Source organism: Nothobranchius furzeri, chromosome 6, assembly GCF_043380555.1.
Source record: "Nothobranchius furzeri strain GRZ-AD chromosome 6, NfurGRZ-RIMD1, whole genome shotgun sequence".
In the NCBI taxonomy this organism is placed as follows: Eukaryota; Metazoa; Chordata; class Actinopteri; order Cyprinodontiformes; family Nothobranchiidae; genus Nothobranchius; species Nothobranchius furzeri.
Genome location: NC_091746.1, coordinates 78,413,999 through 78,439,722, shown reverse-complemented (window position 1 = coordinate 78,439,722; position 25,724 = coordinate 78,413,999).

Here is a 25,724-nt window from a genome sequence, read left to right as displayed (position 1 = left end):
AGACGCTACGGTGAAATTTAAAACAGGCTGTGAGATCAAATGGTTTGAGCTTTAACAATACTCTCTGTTTAGCACAATGTATGAGCTCATGAGTCTCTAAACACCAGCAGGATTTACCTGAAGAGCTTTTTTTTTCTTCGTGCACAGATCTGGACTCACTTTTATCTCCCAAAAAGGCTCACCTTACTTCTCCTCTGGTAAAAGTTTATAATCATCTGCACAAGTGATGCTTCTCACGCTAAGATGGCGGTTTCAAATTGTAGAACCTGAGCCTCACTAAACACTGCAAGTAATTTTACAGAACTGGATAAAGAATAAACAAGTTATCACCAGCGCTAGCGGCTCACCCTCCTGCTTGTTCCAGGAAATACCTCAGCCTAGGTCTCACATTAAAGTGTTACTGCCTAGAAAGCCAAGGGTAGGAGAGTCACTCAACCGCAGTTTTCTGGCTAAAAGTGAGCGGCAACTAGCCTGGCAAGCCATCCTTTATATGTAAATATATAGTCTGGCCACAACCCATTGACGGACCTCAGTCAGATGGTATAGATTGTAGGCTACACAACAACCTTGCTTAGCTTCCATTAGCTCGTAGCTACAGTGGCTCAGAGTTTGACGGGTGTTAATTATCCAGCCCCACCCTCAAACACCACTCTCAGCTCCACCTCTTTGCCCCATTTTGTATTTTCCGGAAGTGATGAGATGCATGACGCAGCCTTAGTGGCGGTGGTGGGAAATGCCAACTGGTCTTCAGTTTAGCTCTTCAGTAACCTACAGTTGATGTGTGTGAGGGGTTATATAGACGCTCTATGTTACAACACAATAAGCTAAAATGTGTTTGTGTGTGTGTGTGTGTGTGTGTTTGACTGAGTGGATGAAATAAAAAAAATGTAAGTAACAGACTCATAAGTTTGACACCATCATTATTTTTTCCTGGTTGTTAGTAATTAATGGAGTTTATTATATATTACATAACAGTCCACTCCATCCATCCATCCATCCATCCATCCATCCATTTTCATCCGCTTATCTGGCGAGAGGCCCAGACTTCCCTCTCCCCAGCCACTTGGGCCAGCTCCTCTGGGGGAATCCTAAGGCGTTCCCTGGCCAGGTGAGAGACATAGTCCCTCCACCGTGTCCTGGATCTACCTGTAGGTCTCCTCCCGGTTGGATGTGCCCAGAAAACCTCACCAGGGAGGCATCCAGGAGGCATCCTGACCAGATGCCTGAGCCACCTGAACTGGCTCCTCTCGATGTGGAGGAGTACCGGGTCTACTCCGAGCCCCTCCAGAATGACCGAGCTACTCACCCTATCTCTAAGGGAGAGCCCAGCCACTCTTTGGAGAAAACTCATTTCGGTCGCTTGTATCCGCGTTCTCGTTCTTTCGGTCACTACCCAAAGCTCATGACCATAGGTGAGGGTAGGAACGTAGATCGACCGGTAAATCGAGAGCTTCGCCTTCTGACTCAGCTCCGTCTTCACCACAACAGACCGGTACAACGCCCGCATCACTGCAGATGCAGCACCAATCGCCTATCGATCTCACGCTCCAGTTTTCCCTCACTCGTGAACAAGACCCCGAGATACTTAAACTCCTCCACTTGGGGCAGGACCTCATCCCTGACCCGGAGAAGGCATTCAATCCTTTTCCGAATCAAGACCATGGTCTCAGATTTAGAGGAGCTGTTTCTCATCCCAGCTGCTTCACACTCAGCTGCAAACCGCTCCAGCGAAAGCTGAAGATCACATTCTGATGAAGCCAACAGGACCACATCATCTGCAAAAAGCAGAGACCTGATCCTCAGGCCACCAAAACGGATGCCCTCCACACCTTGGCTGCACCTAGAAATCCTGTCGATAAAGGTTATGAACAGAATCGGTGACAAAGAGCAGCCTTGGCGGAGTCCAACTCATTGGGAACGAGCCCGACTTACTGCCGGCAATGCGGACCAAGCTCTGACACCGGTCATACAGGGACCTAACAGCCCGTATCAGAGGGCCTGGTACCCCATACTCCCGGAGTACCCCCCACAGGGGCCCCCAAGCGACGCCGTCAAACGCCTTCTCCAAATCCACAAAACACATGTAGACTGGTTGGGCAAAATCCCACACACCCTCCGGGATCCCCCTAAGGGTATAGAGCTGGTCCAGTGTTCCACGGCCAGGACGAAAACCACATTGCTCCTCCTGAATCTGAGGTTCAACAATCCGACTGACCCTCCTCTCCAGAACCCCTGAATAGACCTAATAGTGGAATAACAGTCCACTCCTGTTTCAAAAATGTCTTGCAGCTGAAAAAGCTGGAAAGAGAAGGATCATGCAGTAAACCAAAACCCACAGACTCAGTGACTAGTACTTTTTATTGGTGAAGTAAGCTTTCAACATTAGGATCTGTAACATAAGCAGCGTGCATCCAGTTCATGTTTCATCCTGTTCAAAGTGTCAGGAGGGCTGGAGACCATCCCAGCTGTCACAGAGTGGGAGGCAGGATTTACCCAGAACAGGCTGCCAGAGGGAGCGCCGTGCTCAGGAAAGAAACGTCTGAGTGAGAAAAACTGACTTATTGGTGAAAACGTGCCTTTCAAGGAACATATTTTAACATGACCTTCACAGAGTTTTAAACGACTTTAAAATCACTGAACAACACACATGCATGTTTAAATGATTAAATAATAAAAATAAATTCTCTACTTTGTCACATAGCAAATGGTTGTGATTTCCAGCAGCTGGAAAAGCATTTTGTTGGGATAAATTGAATGAGGGGAAATGGTTTAAAACTGAGTTAAGGCCCCTAGACAGCTTCACCCATGAGTCTCCATTTATTTAGTCTAATTAGACTTATTTTCAACACAGCGTAGGTGTGTGCGCATCTGTGATTGATTGACATCTGGCTCATTCCTCCAGAGGATTACTGTAACGGAAAGTGGGTTTATTTATTTATTTATTTATTGTGTGTGCGTCTGCGCAACAGTGGCCAAGGAGACATAAATGATTTGAGAAGAGAGAGCATTGTAATATTTTGTTATTTTTAATGTCAAATGTACCAAAAGTATGTTAGTCTACAGTGAGGAAATAGTTTTACTATGTAGACTTCCAGTTTCTGCATTTTCTCTTATTTTATTATTGTACAAAAGATGAAAAGCAGTCAATACATTGCTTTTGTCTGTGTGTTTATCTGTAATTTTAGCAAAATATCTCACGAACCACTTCGTGGACATATGTGTGTAGCGTCCAGAAATGGTCAGTTTTTCATGTACAGTTTGACCTCTTCAGTATCTGGTCATATGGAGACAGGAGTCCACATTTGTAGCCTTTAATCTGCCAGATCCTGCCATTCCATCAGCTGGAGTCTGGGCCTCTGCAGCTCTGAACACATGATAACATATTGTCAACAAACTGTTCCCGTTTCAAGGCCTTAAGCCTCCCTTATCGCTTCTACAGGATTCCTCATGCCTCTGAATAAAGTGAACATTTTCAGCTCATATGAGTTAATTAATCATGAAATGAAATGAACAATATGTTTAAATGAAATGTTTCGATTAATCTGTGTCTAAGTTAATAAGGCTGAAATGAATTTTAATATTACAATGAAACATTTTGATGTTATGATCGTTAATGTTTGGTTTAATAAGTGAATCATTATCTACACTCATACACAATGTTCATAAGATAAAGTTAAAGTAATTTCATGCACATAGAGATGTTCTTACCCACAAATCAGAGAACCTTCTGTCTGAAAGAAGGCGTGATGTTCTGAGGTTTGTTTGTTAACACCTCTTAACATGGCACGTCCCGATTGGCCAAGTCAACCATAATATGAGAATATTAAAACAGGATCACTTGGGGAGTGAGTCAGCATTCTGTTAGTTTGAGCAGAACTCTGGACTGGCCACCGGGGGAAAACTCTCTAACCATCACATCTCTTGGCAAGCTGTCAACCCTGCTACAAGCTACAGCTGACACAGAAAAATGGTTCCTTCAGCTACTCAGAAACAGCTGTTCTAGATGCAAACGATTTCGTCTGTCTGTTTTAACTCGGGAGACATCCTAGGACCGACTTGGTCGCATTGTGGTTTTCCTACGAGCCATGTGCATGTGGGGTCACCGACTCCTTGACATCTCGGATCCAAGCAAGGTCTCAAGGAACGGGTACATAGGCATGACATAAATTGCGTCTGATGCCATTTTGATAAGAACCAACTTCATAGTTTAATGCAGACCAAATTCTTTTCACACTCAGAACTCAGTTTCTTCTAGATACAAGGTTCTGATAAACACACACAAACCAATACATCACACTCCATCCACTTATACGTACTCATCCATCACAGTCATCTTATTTAACTTGTCCTGTTTTAATTTGTTTAGAAAATAAATTTCCTACCTTTTAGAAACCTGACTCTGTCTGAATTGATACGAAGTGTGTTTGATCACTGAAAAAGCAAATAATCCTAGAATCTTCTGATCAAACATTCAAAGACTAATAAGATTGATATCCTATATTTATGTTGAATATCACAGCTTATTGGTCTTAAGTAAATTCAATTAAATTCAAATTCAAAAATACTTTATTAATCCCAGAAGGAAATTGATTGCTGTAGTAGCTCAGAATAATAATAATAATCAAGTCGTCAAAGAGTTGTTGTATATTACAATGGCTGTTGGCAGGAAGGATCTCCAGTAGCGGTCAGTGTTGCAGCGAAACTGAAGAAGCCTCTGACTGAAGACACTCTTCCGTTGTCAGACAGTCTTGTGAAGAGAATGCTCAGGGTTGTCCATCATTTTCTTGATTCTCTGGAGAATCCTTCTTTGCATTACCTCCTCCAGCGGTTCCGAAACTGCCGAAACTCTGGCTGAGTCCTTGAAAGGGCTTGGAGTTCCTTCATCTTGTTGGCCAGTGATCTCACATTGCCCACTATGATCGATGGAAGAGATGGTTTGAATTTCCTCTTTCTCTGTCTCTGTTTTGCTCCCGCTCTGCATCCACACTTCTTGCGTTTTAGCTCATTTGGGATTTGTGGCTTCAGTTGAGGTATTATTTCAGCCTTTCCAATGTTAATCAGCTACTCCCGATTGTAAACCAACTTGTTGCCATGGTTACACATCATAGCAAATGCTCAAAAAGTGAAAAAAGCTAAAAAATTGCAGTAAAAATCCTCCAAGCTTCACAGCACCAGAAACAGAAAAGTAAAGTGTCCAAAAAATACCGTTCCTCCCGAAAAACTGGAAGAAAAAATGTCCAAGAAAAGGCAAAACTTACATATAGTCAACAGAGCTACTCCAACATGCAGCCACCCAGAGCAGCGCAGTTCCGGAAAAGGTAATATATTAAGCTTAAAAGCAACTATTTTAACCCCCAATTTCTTACATGTGTAACTCCCAAAAAGTAATTCACGTGCAAAAACAGCTGAAAACTTTTTGGCATCAATCGAATTCAAGATGGCTACCACAACTAACTGGTCAAAGCAAAATACTGAGATGCAATTTGATGCTGCTGTAAGCAGGGGTGATTGATAAAGTGCTCTAGTCTCTTTTCAGGTTGTACTTGATTTGGCAATATTGCAAGTAAGTCACCATCATGGTGACCACTTGTACTGCAAATTTCTTGCTTCTTCTGAGCTCAAAACAAATCTCTGTGAATTTTGAACAGATAAACTGTTAAACACAAGTTTTACTCATGACAACTTTTTTGTCCCAATAGGCTTTTAGTATTTGTACTTGGTCTCCAAATTTTCATCAAGACTTAATGAAATGATTTTAGGCCACCGCAAATGACAAATGAACAAACAAACTCACAAATAAAATCTTCATTTGAACATATTAAAGGTGGAAAAATGGAACATTTTATTTAAAAAGCTATATTAACAAACAATATTTCCATGGGACGTTTGGAGGTGTGCAGAATGAATGTACAGTTTTTCACTTAAAAGCTATATTTAAAAAAATAAATAATCAATTTTTTATTTTGTCGTCACCACGCTGGATTTTGTTCACATCTACTAGCCACTAGAGGGCACTATTGCACTACAAAGTTCGCTTGGCTAGGCCAGGCTGAGACCGTGTAAAATGGCAGACTTGACAAGAAGAATCTCCTTTAAACAAATGTTATTTGTGGAGATAAAACATCTACGTTGCAAGTCAGTTGTTGAGTTGCGCTGCTGTTATCCAGTCTGAGGCTAGCTGTCCAAATGTCAAGTAATAGGACTCCAAAACCTTCCATGTGAAGCTTAGCTGTGATTGTGCTCACTACTAGTTTCTGGAAATGGCGCTCCGGTATATTATTTCTCCCGAGAACGACTTACAAGGCATTCATTCCTACTCGGGACCGCTGAAATACATTGATTAAAAGACTGTTCAACACTTTTAAAATGAAAACAAATGATTGGCTATGGTAATCTTTACCTTGTTTGTTTTTGAACCATTCCTTCTAAACTCAATTTGCCAAATCCATCCTGCAATTTTTATATCCAGTAATTTTTTAGCAGGCTGTTTGGCACATGCTTGACCACCATATATTTTTTAAATCACTTTATTAGATTTATAATATTCTTGTTGAGGTGTGTTGGTGATTCCAAAAAGCTTGGCACAGAGACGTTGCATTAAATCATCTTGATGTTTGGGAACCTAAGAGGCCTTGGCATTGTGAAAATACATTTGGGATATTTCTGCACGACCAAATTAATCATCTCAGAAGGTTTATTCTCAGCCCTAATAGAAAGGCCAAGATTTATTTGGTAAATGGCATGTATAAATGACTGGATGCATAAAAGCAGATGGAAATGAATGTGGTTGTGTAAGACTTTATGATAATGGGGCTATATAATAAAACTAAAATAACTTTATTATCTTCTGTTACAAACTATAGAAGAAATTGTCACCATAAATAACTGGCAGCATTTATTATGGATTACAAATGTCAGTGTTTGCTCTTGACTTTTGTTTCATGACTTTAATGCATCATGGATTATGGCTTTGCATTCATTATTGGCCCTTTCTAAAATGTTTGACGCAAGAAACCTCAGCAGTTGCTACTAATGTTCAACAATAAATCTGAAAGGAAAAAAACTACATATTGTATCAATTCCACAAAGCAGGCCGGTAGAAGGAAAGAAAGTAATGAATCAATAGCAGATAAGGTCATATCTTCTAAACTCAGAGCAGATAAGCAAAATAAATGTGTGTCTTTTTCTTCTGTTTTTACTTTTGAATAAAGTTTCCATTGTGAACCTCATTAAAATGAAACTGAAGACAAATTACTTTTTTGTACTAAAAGGTATTTAATTTTTATTTTTTAGCTGTATGCTGTATGCCAAAATCATCAAAATCAGAAACAATAAAAGGCTTGAACTTCTTCAGTTGTGTGTAATGAATCTAATATATATGAAAGTCTAATGTTTATCAATACTTTACAGAAAATAATGAACTTTATCACAATGTGCAAATTTTTGAGAAGGACCTGTACTGAGCCAGGATGCTCTGGAGGTTTCTTCCTGTTAAAAGGGAGTTTTCCTCTCCACTGTCGCTGCATGCTTGCTTAGTATGAGGATTGCTGTAAAGTCACTGACACTAGTCAGTGACTTGATGCAATTTGCTGGGTTCCTTATATAGGAAAAGATTTACTGGTTGGCTTAATGAACTGACCTGTATTGGAATGTTTACTGTGTGAAGTGCCTTTAGACGACTCTTGTCATGATCTGGCGCTATATAAATAAACTTTATTCAATTGAATTTAAATGCTGCAGTCAAAATGACTGTTTAAGGCCGTTCTAGTGTTAAAGCTCCATCAGTTGAGCTAATCACAGCTGTCTCCTTAAAGAAACTCTATTGCTCACTGTTAACTCTGACATGCTATCAATAATTTGTGTGGTGGTGTGTTAATGTTTTTTATACAAATCATTTTCTGACTCTTATTTTTTTAATGGGATTCTTTTCGTGTTTTTACTGTTTTTCTGTGTGTTTGTGAGTGTGTGTTTGTGTGTGACAGTGTGTGAATATGGCAAATAAAGATCTGCTCCTATCTCATCTTATTTTTTCTAATCTTAACAATTTTAGGGCATAACAAAACAGGAGATACGATTAGATTCAACGCTCCAACAGCGATTTAAAGCTCTTTGGTAAAATTCTGGCCTGTGTAGCAGTCATGGACCTCCACCAATATACAGAATCTGGGTCGGATATGGAACATATTCTAGTTTTAACAAGTCTTCATTCACATATGTAGAGCTTATAGAAACTGCAACCACTCATATGAATAAGTCAACATTCCTACAGCCACCATTTCTGTCATTTAGTCTTTTTTGTTGCTCCTCAGTACTCTCCGTATTTTTATATGCTTGTTTTGGCACCTGGGATGCCTCAACATTCCCGCTCCTGTCATAATTATGTTGTAAGCGTCACACCGTCAACAATAAAAAACAGTCTAAAGTTTTGATCAGGGAGATTTGACAAATCTAACGAATCTATGAGAGTCTAAACTATATCTGGAGAGACACGGGACAAAGAGCAGCATGGAAAAATGAAATTACATCTGTGTGGCTTGCAGGCTAACCAGTGTGTTTGTCTCTATATTGTTGACAAATCAAATGAATAAAAATAGCTAAAACATTTAGCATTAAAGCTAAAGGGTCCTTACTCAGATAGTTTTATAGTATTTTTTTCTGAATAACCATGCAAATAGAGCAAAAGAGGAAAAAACAAGCAAAAACAAAAACAGAAATTATTCATAACAGGCTAAATTTAAATCTAGTTTCACAGCCGAGTTAATTTCCATTGGATAGAAAGATGGAGATTCAGACATTTAAGAAGTGTAATTAAATTAAGGGTTCCTTCCTTGGCTTTGGCTGTGAAACTCTTTCAAACAGCAGACCCCCCCCCCCCCCCCCTCAAAAAAATCAAACGTGTAAAGTAAAGCAAGGCAAATAAAAGCAAATATTGTTTTCAGGTAACACTATTCTGAATGCATTGTTGTTTTTGTTTTGATCAGACACAAACAGTTTTAGAAATCCATCTTTATTATTTTTGTTATGACTTCCCTCTCTTGGTATCAACAACTGTAAACAAATCACAGGACTTGCATTGGTGGTATGTGGTATTTCTTTTCCTGTCAACACGAGCATCATCATTTGAAGCTGCGTCCCTTTTAAACTCCAGATCTCAGTCTAAGACACTCAGGATGACCGCGTCCCTGGTGATGTGAGAGGAAGAGAGCTTGCTGGTGAGGATCAGTTCCCATAAGCTTTGACTTAGCCTTCGAACCCGTCCGGATCCCAAGGGTGTCCTGTACAAGGCTGAGACATAAGCAGCTGAGAGAAAAATGCATGCAAATTATCAGAAAAGCCAAGGAAGCCAAAATAAACACAGACAGACATGTGATTACCAAACACAAACCAACGAAAACTTATGTTTTACGACTGAATGACTCATCTTAACTGCAGACAAAAGAAATGTTTGTAATCAGCCTGTTTATGGTAAAAGTTCAGATTCCAGCGATGAAGCAGTTTTACTCATTGCAGATTTTTAAGTAAAAGATTTTAGCTCAGCAAATCATCTGATCTGACGACAATACAGCAACAAAATACATTTTTTGGTGACTTACCCTTTGTTGGGCTGGTTTCTGGTGAGAGTTGGACTGCCAGGGCTGCCCTTTATCACTGATTCTATTCATAACTTTTATAGACAGGATTTTTAGCTGCATGGGATCCATTTTAGTGACCTGAAGATCAGGTATCTGCTTTTTGCAGATGATGTGGTCCTTTTGGCTTCATCATACAGTGATCTCTAGCTTTCGCTGCAGAGGTTTGCATCCGAGTGTGAAGGCTGAGATGAAAATGAGCTTCTCTTAATCCGAGACCATGGTCTTGAGTCAGAAAATGGTAAAACTCCTTCTCCAAATCAGGAACAAGGTCCTGCCTCAAGTGGAGGAGTTTAAGTATTTCAGAGTCTTGTTCACAAGTGAGAGAAAGATGGATTGGGAGATTGATAGGCTTATTTTTGATGCATCTGCAGTAATGCGGGTGATTTCCCGATTGATCTACGTTCCTGTCCACATCCATGGTCACAAGCTTTGGGTAGTGACCAAAAGAACAAGATCGTGGGCAGAAGCGGCCAAAATTAGTTTTCTTCAAAATATGGCTGGGCTCTCACTTAGAGATAGGGTGAGAAGCTCAGGCATTCAGGAGGGGCTCGGAGTAGACCCTCTGCTCCTCTACATCAAGAGGAGCCAGTTGAGGTGGCATGGGCATCTGGTCAGGATGCCTCATGGACACCTCCCTGATTAGGTTTTCCGGGCACTTCCAGTGTCAAGAAGAACTAAAGGAGAACCCAGGATATTCTGGAGGGATTATATCTCTCAGCTGGCCAGGGAACGCCTTGGGATTCCCCCGGACGAGCTGGCCCTAGTGGCTGGGGAGAGGAATGTCTGGGCCTCCCTGCTTAGGCTGCTGCTCCACTGACCAATAGACAAGACCACTAGCTTAGTGCTAAGTTAGCATTGCGCTAAGTTAGCTAGCTGTGCGCTAAGCTAGATAGCTTTATGCTAAGCTAGCATTGCACTAAGCTAACGTTTCTCAACAGCAACAGCAACAGAAAGAATCCAGAAGATTCAGGTGTGAGCTCCGTATCTTAGGCAAGGTGTGTTTTCGGGAGTGTAAATGATAAACTTACTATCAGCTATGGAACTGAGCCTGAGAATTATTTAGCCACTATCACTAAAAGCTAACAACTGTTTCTGTGGGACTACAATATTCATACAAGTTCTAATTTTCAGTCAGATCTGTTTGGAACAGTGCAGTTTTATCATGTATCAGAAAGGGGGAAACAATCAGACTAATTTGATGAACTTTTATTATTTTGTTGTTTATGTATTATGTTATTTTGTTATTGAAATCAAGGCCAATGTGAGCTGGTAAATTAAACATCTCTTTCTTTTAGGAATCTGCTTCAATGGGTAGCTTGGTCTGGGCAAATCCATCCTGCTCAGCTGAATTTGCACGAGTTACCAGGCAGCAGCTTAAATAGGGTTGAAAATAAGTAGAAAAAAACCCATCATGTTTTTATGTTATTTACATCTTATTATTACCTACTGCTGTTACAATTCCATCACATTTTCCTGTTATGGTTTACACCTCATGATTGTTTTTAAAGTGTGTTTCTTCTCTATGCAGGTTGGCTGTGGCTCTTCCTGCAGTTCCTGCCCCTCTGTGGAGCACCGGGGAGTGCCGCAGCTGACTGCAATTTCCTGATTGCCACACCATGTATTTTAAGCAGCTGCTCCCACTGCATGGTATGGCGTTGTTGTGTAGAGTTGCTTGTGTCTGTAGTATTGCTTCGAGTCTGTGGATCTTCATCATTGGTAGTTTTTGTTTCAAGTAAGACCTGTGAAGTCATTTTTCCCATTTATGTGGTGACTTTTTGTTATTAAAGTAACTCAGAATTGGATCAAGTCATCCTGCCTCCTGCATTTTGGTTTATTCCTGTGTACCCTCATGTGACATTACAACGCCACCATGACCGACCCAGCAGGAGGATTACCAGCCACCGACGTTCCCCTACCTGGGTCAGATGAGGATACGGCGGTAGGAGGGAAACTTGCTGTGTTGGCTCGGGAGATACGCGGCTGCATGTCTGGAATGCAGCAACTCCATGGACGCCTCTCTAGACTGGAGCAGGCTCCCACTCTGCCTCGTCAGATCCGCCTGGGTTCTCCCGAGCTCCTCGATGGCACAGCTGTGGACTGCCGGCCATTCCTCGCCTCCTGCAGGCTGCATTTTGATTTCAACCCCGGTGAGTTCCCCGTGAAGAAAGCAACGTAGCCTTCGCCGTGAGCTTCCTAACTGGACAAGCTTAGAGGTGGGGCCTGGTGTAATGGGACCGAGGCTCGGACCTCTGCCGCTCTTTCCGGGAATTCTCTCGCCAGCTGCTCACGGTGTTGGATCCCACCACGCCTCACCGAACTGCTGCTGCTACTCCGCCTTAGGCAGGGCAGGCGCAGCGTCTCTGCCTATGCAGTGGAATTCCGGACCTTGGCAGCCAACACCCGCTGGCCCGGAGGAAGCCCAGATTGACGTTTTTCTTCCAGGCCTCTCCAGCACTCTCAAGGACGAGCTGGCTGCACGGGAGGTTCCGGAGGAACTGGAGGAGCTAATCGAGCTGGCTACACGCATCGATCGTCAGAGGATGGGACGAAGCAGAGAGGAACGCCGCCTACTGGATTTTACCCCCGCACCCCTCTGGCCCTCATCACAGACTCCCGCCGCTCCTGAGGCTCCGCCCCCTGTAGAACCTATGCAGCTGGGAGAGGGAAGGCTCCCCACATCTGAACGACAGAGACGGATGAGGGAGGGACTGTGTCTGTACTGTGCACGTTCCGGTCACCAGGTGCGTCACTGTCTGGGAAACGTGGGGGCTCGCTAGCGGGAGGGCACCTAGTGAGCCGGTTTTCATCTTCCTCTCCACCCTCTCGACGCCCCGTCAGCCTGCTGGTGACCTATGGCCAGATGCAGAATGTTTACGAGACTTTGACTGATTCTGGTTCAGATGGTGATCTGATATCCCAGGAAGTGGTAAGCACACTTTTAATTCCAGTAATACCCATAGCCCCTGCCTTGCTCATCCGAGCCATAAACGGATCCGTTATCTACAAAGTAACAGCACACAAGGTCTCTATTAAGGTAACTGTTTCTGGAAACCATATTGAACTTATGGATTTTTATGTGGTGGATTCCCTGAAACCTCCAGTTCTTTTAGGATATCCCTGGTTGTGTAAGCATTCTCCTCACATTGACTGGTGTTCAGGCCGTGTGCTAACCTGGAGCTCTTTTTGTTTACTGAACTGTTTAACAGCTGCTGCTACACGCTTCTCTGTTTCTAACCCTCCTGTTGAATCTCCAGACATAGTTTGATTCCCCCCCGAGTATGCGGACTTGGCCGCTGTGTTTAGCAAGGTGCGAGCCAAGGCGCCTCCCCCTCATCGCCCTTATGACTGCGCCATCGACCTCCTGCCTAGAACGCAGCCTCCTAAGGGCCACATCTACCCCCTCTCCATCCCAGAGAGGGCAGCTATGGATGAGAACCTACAGGAGAGACTGCAGGCTGGGATCATTCTTCCATCCTCATCGCCAGCAGGGGCGGGATTCTTTTTTGTGGGCAAGCGGGACGGGGGCTTATGACCCTGCATTGACTACAGATGACTGAATGGTATAACAGTCCGGAACACTTACCCTTTGCCTCTGTTACAGTCTGCTTTTGATCTACTCAGGGGGACTCGGGTCTTCACCAAGCTGGACCTGCGGATCGCTTACCATTTGGTTCGTATCCGTGAGGGGGATGAGTGGAAGACTGCTTTCAATACTCCAAATGGCCATTTTGAGTATTTAGTTATGCCTTATGGTCTCACCAATGCACCCACAGTTTTCCAGTGCCTCATCAATAACGTTCTCAAGGACATGATTAACAACTTTGTGTCCGTTTATCTGGATGACATTTAGATTTTTGCCCCAGACCGAGACACTCATGTGCAGCACGTCAGAGCCATATTACAGCGTCTTCTCGAGAACCAGCTGTACTGCAAGGGAGAGAAATGTGAGTTCCACACAACTCAAAGTTCCTTGGACATGCGGTCTCTCCTGGTTTGGTGCAGATGGACAAGGCTAAAGTACAAGCTGTTCTCGATTGGCATGTCCCCGCGGATCGTAAGCAGCTCCAGCGCTTCTTGGGGTTTGCTAACTTCTGCAGACGTTTCATCAAAGGGTTCAGTGGCGTGGCTGCACCTCTACATAAACTCACCTCAGCTCAGGTACGTTTTGTCTGGGACGATGGAGCCAATCAGGCTTTCACTGAGCTCAAAATACGTTTCCCTACGGCTCCTATCCTGACACAGCCTGACCCCTCCAAACAGTTTATTGTGGTGGTTGATGCGTCTGAGTCTGGGGTGGGGGCCGTGTTGTCACAGAGAGCGTCTGATAACAAAGTTCATCCCTGCGCGTATTTCTACTGCAGGCTCACTCCTGCAGAGAGAAACTGGGACATAGGGAACAGAGAATTGCTAGCTGTGAAGCTGGCCCTTGATAAATGGTGCCACTGGCTGGAGGGTGCAAGGCAGCCTTTTCTGACCAACGGGCAGGTGGAATGTTTTAATCAAAACTTGGAGACCACCCTTCGAGCTATGTGCTCTAAGAACCCAACAACCTGGTCCTCACAGCTCCCTTGGGCAGAATATTCCCATAATTCCCTTGTAATACCGGTTTCTCCCCTTTTCAGGCTGCCTATGGTTTTCAGAATCAGGGACGGTTGACCGCAGTGGCGAACCGTCGGAGGTCAGCCGCACCTGACTGCAAGGTGGGAGACAAAGTTTGGCTTGCCTCGACTGATGTGACATTGAAAGGGGGTTTGAGGAAGCTTCTTCCTCTGTACATTGGCCCCTATCCGGAGTCCAGGATCATCAACCCGGTGGCAGTCAAACTGGACCTTCCTCGCTCCCTGCGGATCCACCCCGTTTTCCACGTGAGCAAGCTGAAGCCCTGTAGGACTAGCCCCTTGCATCCGCCCCCTGCGGCTCCGCCTCATTCTTGCCTTGTGGATGGTGGTCTGGTCTTCACGGTGAACAAACTCCTGGCCTCTCTGAGAATGGGTCGGGGCATCCAGGACCTGGTGGATTGGGTGGGTTACGGCCCGGCGGACCGCCAGTGGGTCCCCGAATGCCACCTCCTGTGCCCGTTTTGACCGGGATAACCCTGATCAGCCCCATCGTCCGTCTGGAAGCCAGACCTTATTAGGGGGGTTATGTTATGGTTTACACCTCATGATTGTTTTTAATGTGGGTTTCTTCTCTATGCAGGTGTGCTGTGGCTCTTCCTGCAGTTCATGCCCCTCTGTGGAGCACCAGGGAGTGTCGCAGCTGACTGCAATTTCCTGATTGCCACACCATGTATTTTAAGCAGCTGCTCCCAGTGCATGGTGTGGCGTTGTTGTGTAGAGTTGCTTGTGTCTGTAGTATTGCTTCGAGTCTGTGGATCTTCATCATTAGTAGTTTTTGTTTCAAGTAAGACCTGTGAAGTCATTTTTCCCACTTATGTGGTGACTTTTTGTTATTAAAGTAACTCAGAACTGGATCAAGTCATCCTGCCTCCTGCATTTGGGTTTATTCCTGTGTACCCTCGTGTGGCATTTCCAAGCAAAGGATAAATAAAGGCTTATCCGATTATTGCAGCCCTGAAGTCAAATTTTACACTTAAATATCCATTGTAAATCTTATTGTGCAGCTACACATGATTCCTTAAACATTTGTAGGGTTTGAGAATTGAGTGCATAAAGAGCTCAATACATATTCTACTTATGACCAATAAGCGGTGATACTCTATCTAAATATAGAATATCAACCTGCTTGGTCTTTACTGTGTTTAATCAGAAGATTCTAGGACTCTTTGTTTTATTAAGGGATTGTAAACACTTTGTTTTGATTCAGACAAGAGTCAGGTTTATAAAAGTAAGAATTTATTTTACAAACAATTAAAACATGACAGGTTTTATATTTACTGTGATGGATGGAACTAGATGTGATGTATGAAAACCTATGTGTGAATGTGATGTTAGTCAGAACTTCCATATCTAGGAGTGCTGAGTTCGTACCTAAAACCTGACCATTGCTGGATGTTACACATTTTCAAGTAATTAAGGTGTTCACACTTTACATTAGGGGAAGCAGATAGTGTAATAGAATACTTGTAGATATACAAATGTCATGGTTTTCTGCCGACATCTCCAACATGGGCAATAAAGAAAGGCAAACTACAAACTTCAATAGAAAAGAAAAACAAACCTGAAACACAGAAAGACCAGAACCCAAACCAGTAATAACCCTTCCATATATCAAAGGCGTAACAGAAAAAATCATTACAACGATGAAAAAACATAATATCAACACACCAGCAAAACAATGCATGACAGTTGGAAAAAGATTAGTTCACTCAAAGGACAAGATGTCAGCAGATCAAATATGTGGAGTCATATACAAAATCCCTTGTAAACTCTGCAATAAAACATACATAGGAGACACCAGACATCAGCTCAACACACGAAAAATAGAGCATCAAAGAGAGAGCAAAAGGGAAATAAGTCGAAGACACTCAAGAGTAGCTCAACAAGAAGCAGAAAGTACAATAAATAAATCAGCTGTAACAGACCACTGCACACGACTAAATCATATAATGGACTGGGACAGCATACGGATCATAAACACAGAACAACAAAAATACAAAAGATGGATCAAGGAAGCGATAGAAACACGGAGGTGTGGCCACAAAACCCTGAACAGAGAAGATGGAGTATTCACTGGATCATGCTTGGACAGTGTCATGAGCAAAGAGCAGGCAGTTGAGAGCGACACCGTCCTCTGCTGCCCGTGGATTAAAGGAAGTGACGCCATCAACACCAGCGATCTAAAATGATGACTAGAGATACTAGCTGAAACATGTCAGGTAAGAAATATATCTTTTTTCACTAAACTGTGTAAAAAAATAAAGAACAAAAAATGAAAAAGTCATAAATAATCTATAAACACTATCAAATGTGTTAATGACTGTTTGTAAATGTTTAACAAATCATTATTTAAGCATTTGTATATGATAACTGTAGTCTTTAAAAATAAATGATAAATTACCTAATAATATAAATGTAAATTATTTGTTAATAATTTACTAAATATCTTTAAATGTATTTGTAAATGTAACCACAATCCTTTATAAATGATTTGTTTATCTAAGACCTCGCAAATGATATGTAATTGACTTACTAATAACTTACTGAAAACTTATAAATGTTTAATAACAAAGCAACATAAAGTGTTACGATTTTTTCTTTTGACTGTGATCAAAACCCCCCTTGGTTTAAAGTAGACCTACTATGACTTTAAAGGTAACAGTAGACCTCTGGTGTCCAACTTGTAATCCGAAGGTTGCAAGTTCGAGCCCCGCTCAATCTGTCACAAGCAAGACACACACAGTGTAAGGCAGCCTCGCTTCTTTCAGTACACCCCAGGGCAGCTGTGGCTATGATGTAGCTCATCACCACCAGGGGGTGAATGTCTGTGTGCGTGGGTGAATGACTTACAATTGTGTTGCAAAGTGCCTTGGGGGTTCTAGGATTCCAGTAGATGCCCCATATATTACAGGCCATTTACTATTTTACCGGGTATTTATTTCCACTAAATCCCTCTCCCAAAATACAATCTCTGCAGTTTTATTCATGACATTTTTAGTACCTCCCTGAATAAGCTATTCAGTCACTTTAAGATGACTTTAGTTTGCCAGATTGTGACATCACAAACAGGAGCATTTGGAAGCAACTAGAAGCCCACATGGCTGCAAAAAGAATACAATAGAATTGAAAATAATAGACTTTATTGATCCCACAGTGGGTAATTTCACGAGTTACAGCAGTACCAACATGTAAGAGAATAATTAGAAGAAAAATAATAACAAAGGTACATGTATATAAACATAGGCAGTAATCTAGTATTGTAACCTGCAGCCACTAAAAACCACAAATAAAAATGAGAAAAACTTGGGTTCCAACAAGGGATGTCCCGATCCAACTTTTTCACTTCCAATACGATACCGATATTGCAGCCTTCGGTATTGACCAATACTGATATCAATCCGATACGATGTCAGCACAAATCAATCGTAGTGTGGATTGCATGAAAGGCTTGATCAAGTGATATTATTGGAGAACAAAAGCCAATAACAGTAAGTATGAAAAAACTGAAAAAAAATTTTATCCATTGGTTCGAAAAATGTGAACCTTAATGAACTGCTTATATCGGAGATTTTTGATGCAGTCCGATATGATCTGATAAAATGTTTTTGGGCCGATATAGAATTATTTTCCATGTCGGAACAGGACATCCTTAGTTCCAATACTATGAGGCATACTGCAAGAGACACAGAAATGCAATGTAAATTGGGTATTGCACGAGTATTGAGCACATAGTTAATATTACATTGGTGTTATTGTGTAACAGGATAATGCCAGTAAAACTTAAAGTGAGGATTTATACACTCTTTCAGCAGAGGAGATGAATGACCTACAGTAGCATTCTATTTTCTCAGTCTGCCTCTGAAGTAGCTGTCCATGGTCTCCACAGTGGAATACAGTGGGTGGGAAGGGTTTTTGAAGAAGGTGGTCACTTTCCCCAGCATCCTCTTTTCACTCGTCTCCTCAACTGTATCCAGTGGGCAGCTAAGAACCGAGCTAGCCTTGTGAACCAGCTTGTTCAGTCTCTTCTTTCTTCCGTTCGCACTGTGTTTGTTTTCTGATTTTGTTTTCTTTAGTTCTTCATTGTACACAGTGTGATGAAGGTTTGTTTTTACCGTTGCAGACGTGTTCAGCCTCTTCCTGTCTCGGTCAGAGTTGCCTGCACCCCAACTAGGGATGAGTACCGAATTCGGTACTTTTTAAGGTACCGACCGAATTCCATAGTACCGACCGAACACCGATTCACGTCATTTCAAACGGTGCCTCGTTTCGGTACTGCCAAGACAGTTGCGCATGCGCAAGAGCGTTTTGTCGCCGGTCCCTGCCAGCCCGTTGTAAACAGAGCAAGCATGGTAGAAAGAACGCACGCTAAAGCTTGGGTCCACTTCACTAAATGTGATGGGTAACTGGGTGATGAAACTAGCGACAGACAACGATCTAAGTGAGACATCCTCATCTTAATCTGCTCCAGTAGGTAAATAAAATGTTTAAGATAACGTTACCTTGATTTGTTAGCTTCCGTTTCGCTAATGGTGCGTTCGCTTTCTCCTCGGAACTCCGAATTTCCGACTAGAAGAACATGAACGCGCTCTAAAGTTTGGCTTCACTTTACTAAATGCGACGGGTGATTGGGTGAAGGTAAAACCAGTGACAACGATCTAAGTTTGAGGCATCATCGTTTTAATCTGCTCCAGCAGCTAAATAAACTGTTAAAGATAACGTTAGCTTGATATGTTAGCTTCCATTGCCACCGTTGTTATCAGCTAATGGTGCGTTCGCTTTCTCCTCGGAAATTCTAACTTCCCAGTAGGAAAAATCAAATGAAAAAGGACGGCAAAAGGAATGAAGAGACACAGTAAATTTAGTTCACAGTAAAGATGTTTGCTTCAGTTTAATTATCAGCTTATAAAACTACAAAGACGATGTTAAAATACAAACTTGTATGTTATTTATCGTGATATTTATCAAATATGGTTATATATTGAGAAAAATATATATTTAATTATAAAAGAGAATTAAAATAATAAACACTCAAAAGTATCGAAAATTGGTACCGTTAAGTACCGGTATCGACTCGTAGGTACCGGGAATTAGTACCGGATCGATTCAAATGTCAAAGGTACCCATCCCTAACCCCAACAGACCAAAAGGATGAAGAAGATGCAAAAGGTAAGTTTTGCATAACATGTCCTCATTTTAACATTTTTGTGAACTCACTGTTGAATGCTATTTGCACTTTGTCTCCAACAGCTAGTAACTAATTGGTTTACTCTAATTTCTTGAACTCACCCAATCCTTTTGCTGCCTAATCTTACCACTTCACCACATTCTCTTTACGAACATGTCGGAGTTTAGAAATTAATTCAGCATGTTAAAATGGAGACGAGTTAGACAGAAAATAGAGGAATGGCCTTTTCTAATTATAGATACAAGTAGTTCAAATGATAAGATTATGTATGATGTTTAGATTAAATGAAATGTTTTATTCCTCTTTCCCCACCAGCAATTTATGTTCTGTCAGAAACTCGTTTATGGGTTGCCCCCTACTGCTGTACATTTCCTCCAAGCTTGTGACATGTGCTGTCTTCCCTTTGTTGCTATAGGAATATAAATTATACATTAACCTTTTCAATAGCACTGTGACTCCAGTCTATGCTGAAAGGTCTCGTCATGAGGGATTTGATCTGTGAGGTACAAAAAAACACTTTCAATGTACTGAATCCTAATTTTTACTTTGAGAGCTTACGTATGCCACGTTCCAGTGCCGAGGCTCGCATGCAGAGTTAATTTGATAAAACCAAATCATCAATAGTGATGTTGATTGCATTGTGCATGTACAGACAGAGTATTGTATTATTGTGTTAGGCGTCAACCCCATCTTCAAAAGGGAATTAAAATAACAGAGAGTCATGATCTGTTTCCCAGTCAAGACTCGGATGGGAATGTTGAAACAGAGAATCAAGTCAAATCCCTCAGATTTTGCTTAACAGTGTGCGATGAGGAGCATGAAAGGATTGCACCCACATCCGCTTCACCTGTGTGGATCAAGAGAAAAGGAGACAAAAGTAGAAAAAAAGAGATGTTTCTATTCTTTGGTGTGTTTTTTTTAATAAAGATTTGTTGTGCATGGAAACAACTTTAAATCCCAACCAAAGTTAAGGGAAAGTTCAGACATTTGGAAAGCGGTTTTCTGGTATTGGAGAATTGTTAACTTGCCTGATTTAGCTAGCTCTGTGAACAACTTTTCTTTGGAGAAGTGGATTAATTCTGTTTAAGCAAACAAAAGGGACAAAGAAAGAATCAAAACAAACTCAAAAACAAAATCAAAAGCAATGCATGCTAATTATATCTGAGATGTTTGCCGCCAAGTCCAATGTTGCATTATGTGCATAATTAAATGGTAAAATGGTAAATAGCCTGTATTTGTATAGCACCTTCTTAGGGTTCTACAACCCCCAAGGCGCTTCACAACACAGTCAATTATTCACCCATTCACGCAGATTCACACCCTGGTGATGAATCAGAATCAGCTTTATTGTCAGTGCCCCAGCGTCCCAAAGCACAGAAATTTGACTCCGCAGCACAGCCTGACCAAGGTTACACAATTCAATTCAATTCAATTCAAGTTTATTTATATAGCGCCAAATCACGACAAGAGTCGTCTCAAGGCACTTCACATAATAAACATTCCAATTCACAGTTCATTAAGCCAATCAGAAATAATGTTTCCTATATAAGGAACCCAGCAAATTGCATCAAGTCACTGACTAGTGTCAGTGACTATACAGCAATCCTCATACTAAGCAAGCATGCAGCGACAGTGGAGAGGAAAACTCCCTTTTAACAGGAAGAAACCTCCAGAGAATCCTGGCTCAGCATAAGCAGCCATCCTCCACGACTCACTGGGGATCGAGAAGACAGAGCAGGCAGACAAAGACACAGACACACACACACACACAGACACAGACACACACAGACACAGACAAAAACACACACAAAACATGTAGAACAAAACAGGCAGACCACAAGAGCTGCCATTCAAGGCGCTCATAATGAGCCACAGCCGCCCTGGGGTGCACTGATGGAGGCGAGGCCTGCCACATAATGGTGCCATCAGTCCCTCCGACCACCACCAGCAGGCAAGGTGGGTTAAGTGTCTTGCCCAAGGACACAACAGCAGTATACTCTGGTCAGAGTCGGGAACAAACCTGCAACCTTCTGATTACTGGACAACCCACCCTACCTCCTGAGCTCCTGCTGTAATTTCATAGAAATCCTTCTATGTTGTTAGAAATTAGCAGTGGAGCTGTTAGCTACTACATCCTCCTAGTGTGTGTGTGTGTGTGTGTGTGTGTGTGTGTGTGTGTGTGTGTGTGTGTGTGTGTGTGTGTGTGTGTGTGTGTGTGTGTGTGTGTGACAGTTAAACTGGTGTGTTATTTGGCATGCCTCCCACGTGTAGGGTTTGGTAAATTGAGTGCTTTAAGAGCTCAATAGATACCGTAAATCCTCTAATACAGGCCCGGGCCTGTATTTGACTCAAGCTCATCAAGCTCCAGGCCTTTATTGGAAGGAGGGCCAGAATTAGAGTTAGGCCTCTATTTCTATTTGAGCAAAATGAACTAATGGTTCACTGGAGTTTTTGACAATTAAAATTGCGCCCACATTTTCAAAGTTAAACACATTTCTTTTAACAACGGTAGTTTCTGCTTCAGCCCTCTCCCCCCTCCCCCTGCGCAGCGGCCGCAAACTCACTGATGCGCCTGCAGCCTCTCAGTGTTCCTGCTGCTCTAAACATTAAAATAATTATTTCATTTTCTGTTCCTCACTTCTGATTAGCTTCAATGGTGTCTGTTTGTTGCAACCAGCAGGTACAAAAACTAGCTTGTTTTTATTTGACTATTTTTCTGTCCTGCCTGTTTATTATCTTCCTGCATCTCCTCTCAATCCTAAAGAGAAACTGCTACCTGGGTTCATATATATTCACCTTATGAGTTACCTTTGAACTGCAGTTCTAAAAGATCTACCGACTGCAAAAACAGCGGAGTGCTCGCTTCTTGCCGGCCGCATCAGTGATCGGTGCGTCACCGGATGACAAGGTGATGCGCCCCGCTCCACAGCGAAACGCATCAGGCGCAAATAAAAGACAGAAAACATTAAAGGAAATGAACCGACATGAACGATCGCGTGTCAGTACCGACGCTCTGGCACAGCGCGTTGCCCCCCCGAGCGCAGGAGCTTGTCACCTGCTGATAGCTGGCTGCTGTCTTTTTCGAGGGCTGCATCTTGCCGGTCATTATCACGTGACAGCGACTAGTCGATGACAGGCATAAAAAGTCCCTATAGTGAAGTCGACTAGTTCATACAACCCCGATTGCTCCCCAGTGTTCTGCAGCGCACGTTCTCTTTGAACTTGATATCAAAATTTCGCCTCCTCTTTGTCTTCGCATGGTTAAAGTTACCCTCGCGGTCTATCACTGGCAAATCAAAAGTGAGACGATGACACAACCACCCCCCATACTTGCTTGTTACCACATTCCACCCGGCCACAATACGAGACCGGCCATTATTCACCTCCGCCGACTCCGACACCGGTCAAAATATGAGACCCGGCCGTTAATTGAATACAGGCCTGTATTAGAGGATTTACGGTATATTACCTCTACTAAGGACCAATAAGCTGTGATACTCTATTTAAATATAGAATACCAACCCTGCTTGGTCTTTACTGTGTTTATCAGAAGATTCTAGGGTTCTTTAATTATTAGGGGATTGTGCACACTTTGTTTTGATTCAGAAAAGAGTCAGGTTACCAACAATTAAAACATGACAACTTAACTAAGCATTTACTGTGATGGATGGAACTAGATGTGATGTATAAGCCTATGTGTCAATGTGATGTTAGTTAGAACTTCCTTATCTAGGAGAGCTGAGTTCTGGATGTAAAAGAATTTGGTTTGCGTTAAGCTATGAAGGTGGTTGTTATCTAAACACATCAGACGCGATCTGTCATGTCTACATACCCACTCGAAGACCCTCGTGATAGATCCGGAATGTCGAAGTCCTCGGACTTCCAGGCACCGAGGTCCGTAGAAGAACTGCGGCACTACTAAACCAGTCTTAGAGTTGTCTCCACGTCACAACCAAGCCCCCACAACGCGGCTCTAAAATTGGTCTCAACCCGGAAGTACCAAAAATTGCAGTTCCACCCTCATCCACTAGGGGCTGGTGTCAGAAGCGAGCAAATCCTCAATGACTCCCATGTTAAAAATACCAATTTCACAGCAGAAATAAACATGTTTACAGCCTGGTACCAAAACATGTTTTTGGTTTAAATGATCTAGTTTACACTCATGACAACTCTGAGGGGGGTGAAATTTTTCTCACTCTTCTGTTTAAGTGTATTAAAAGCCTAAAATTCTGTATAATTAATGAGCATCAGACCCACGTGACCACAGAGCTAGCTCCGTGGAAAGGCCTCAGTAGAGCCTCGGTCTGGCTTGGAAACTGTTCCGGGATTTTGAGTCTCTGTGTTTGTGTATTCTTGTTTGGATATTATTTGTGCAATTGTTGGACAAAATGACTTGCTGTGGTATTAATTGCACTAATAGAGCGTCCAAGGAGTCTCCACTTCGTTTTTTTCGGTAAGTAAAATTATATTTATGTATTTTAGGTCACTGTCGAGCTGAGCTTAGATTTTAACATGTACTGTTTAACCATGAAATTTAAATGTAATAGGGTCAAACTCAGTGCATTTAACATAATGCTGCACTTTAGAAAATGGGTTGAAATATAACATGTTGGTGGAGCTGGGTTCCCACTATCGGCTTGTGGAGCTCTCTGTCTGATCGCGGCTTCTGTGTGCTGCGCGGGCTGATGGCTGGGTCTCCCCGCAGCTCGGTGCATCTCTTTCTGATCGCGGCTTCTGTGTGCTGCGCGGGCTGCCGGCTTGTGGAGCTCTGGGATGGAAACCTTTCCACCCGGTTCTCCCCAGCGGCAGCTCTGCGCATCTTAGATCGCAGCGGCGCTTGTCTGCTGTGCGGCTGCCGGCTTGTGGAGGTCTCGGAGACCTCTGTGGAGGTCGTGGAGACCTCTGTGTTCCACCCGGTTTTACCCAGCGGTCAGCTCGGCGTATCTCTGACTCAGAAGCTCTGGTTTTGTGCACAGTTAACTCTGGAAGTAGCTAGGTTGCTACCTCCGTTAGCTTAGCTCCCACCTCCACATTAGCTTTGGGTTAGCTTCAGGTTAGCTTGTAGCTAGTTCAACCAGGTGTCGTCAGTTGATCCCAGCCGTACAGCCCCACCCTCAGCTCCTCCTCTTTTCCCTTTTATGGATTTGTCTGGGCTTGATGGAACCTGTGACACGGTCAAAATGGCGGTGGTGGCCACCTCCCATTTTAGTACAAAAACGTGTTATTGGAGCCTATGGAAACCCATTGTCCATAAATGTATGTCGATGGTCACAACAGACGGATGGAACCACGCGTCTGGTGGACTCTTTAAGGAGTCTAAACAATCTCAGCTTGTTCTGCAGGAACTGTTTCTGTATCAGCTTTGCAGGTACAAAAAGGTTTTGACGACGTGTCAAAAGCTTTGATGGTTAAAGAGGTAGGTGGCCGGTCTGAAGCTTTCTCTAGTACTGAGAGACCACCCGAGAGTGGTCCAGTTTTGATGCTTTGATGTTATGATTTGTGTAGCCAACCAAAGGTTGACAAGTTTGAGAAATATTACAAAGACAACTCAGAACCACACCTTCTTTGATACGGAGGCTCTGACTGGGGTAAAAGACTATTTATGTGTCAGAGTTTAACTTAACCTTATTGTCATGGTCTGCATCTGCCCCCTCCTTTATGTCTCCTAATGTTTCTCCATCCCTCTTTGGATTCCCTTTTGTATTCTCTTAGCTCCCTCATGTGTCCTTTGTCTGCATCTCTGTTATGTGTCTTATGTTGTAGCCCTTTAAAATCATTCCTCCTAGGTCCTGTGTCATCCAGTCATCCTCAGCCCTTCTAGTTGTAACTCCAGCCTCTTGTTCCCCAGCTCAGTATTTGTGTGTGAGTTTATGTGTGTGTCAGTATGTGTAGGTGTGTGTGTGTTTGTTTGTCCTTCCCAGTCAGGTCTGGTGTCCTGCTCTGCTCCTCTCCTCATTAGTAGTTTCACCTGTGCCAGTTCTCCACACACCTGCTCCTCGTCTCCTATCACTCCAGCCCCAGTGTATAAAGCCTCTCCTTGTCTCATTGTTCTTGTCGGTCCATTGCCGTTGTCAGTGTTGTTTTTATGTCAGCGTGTTCTGATGCTCTGTGTGAGCTTTGTGCCTCGTTCCAGTTTGTGCTCTAGGTGGGCTTTTGTTCCTTCTGGACTTTTGGATTTTAGGCTCGCTGCCTGGATTTATTTTGTTCATCCTTCACAAATAAAGGATTTTACCGTACATCATCTCCTGCTTCGTGTCATCCTGGGTTGCTGCATTTTGGGTCAAAACC